The following is a 250-nucleotide window of genomic DNA, read 5'->3' as shown; positions in this document are numbered from 1 at the left end:
CTCCTCGCTGCCCCGTTCAATTCAAAGCCGTCGCGACCGTTTCCGCCCCGCCGGTGCGGTAAAGCGACCCGGAGCGGCTAAATTTCGTGTTTTGATCTTTTTTCGATATAAATTCAGGATCTGACCTCGGTTTCGAAAATTTTCAAGATCTGACCCTTTCGCTACCTCCAGGGGTCCTGGCAGTAGGGTTAGACATGCTACCGCCAGGGACCCTGGCAGTAGGATGCGACAGAGAGCGACGGCCGCCGTT

The sequence above is a fragment of the Triticum dicoccoides genome, chromosome 2B (genome assembly GCF_002162155.2).
Source record: "Triticum dicoccoides isolate Atlit2015 ecotype Zavitan chromosome 2B, WEW_v2.0, whole genome shotgun sequence".
In the NCBI taxonomy this organism is placed as follows: domain Eukaryota; kingdom Viridiplantae; phylum Streptophyta; class Magnoliopsida; order Poales; family Poaceae; genus Triticum; species Triticum dicoccoides.
Note: the sequence above shows the minus strand (reverse complement) of the source record.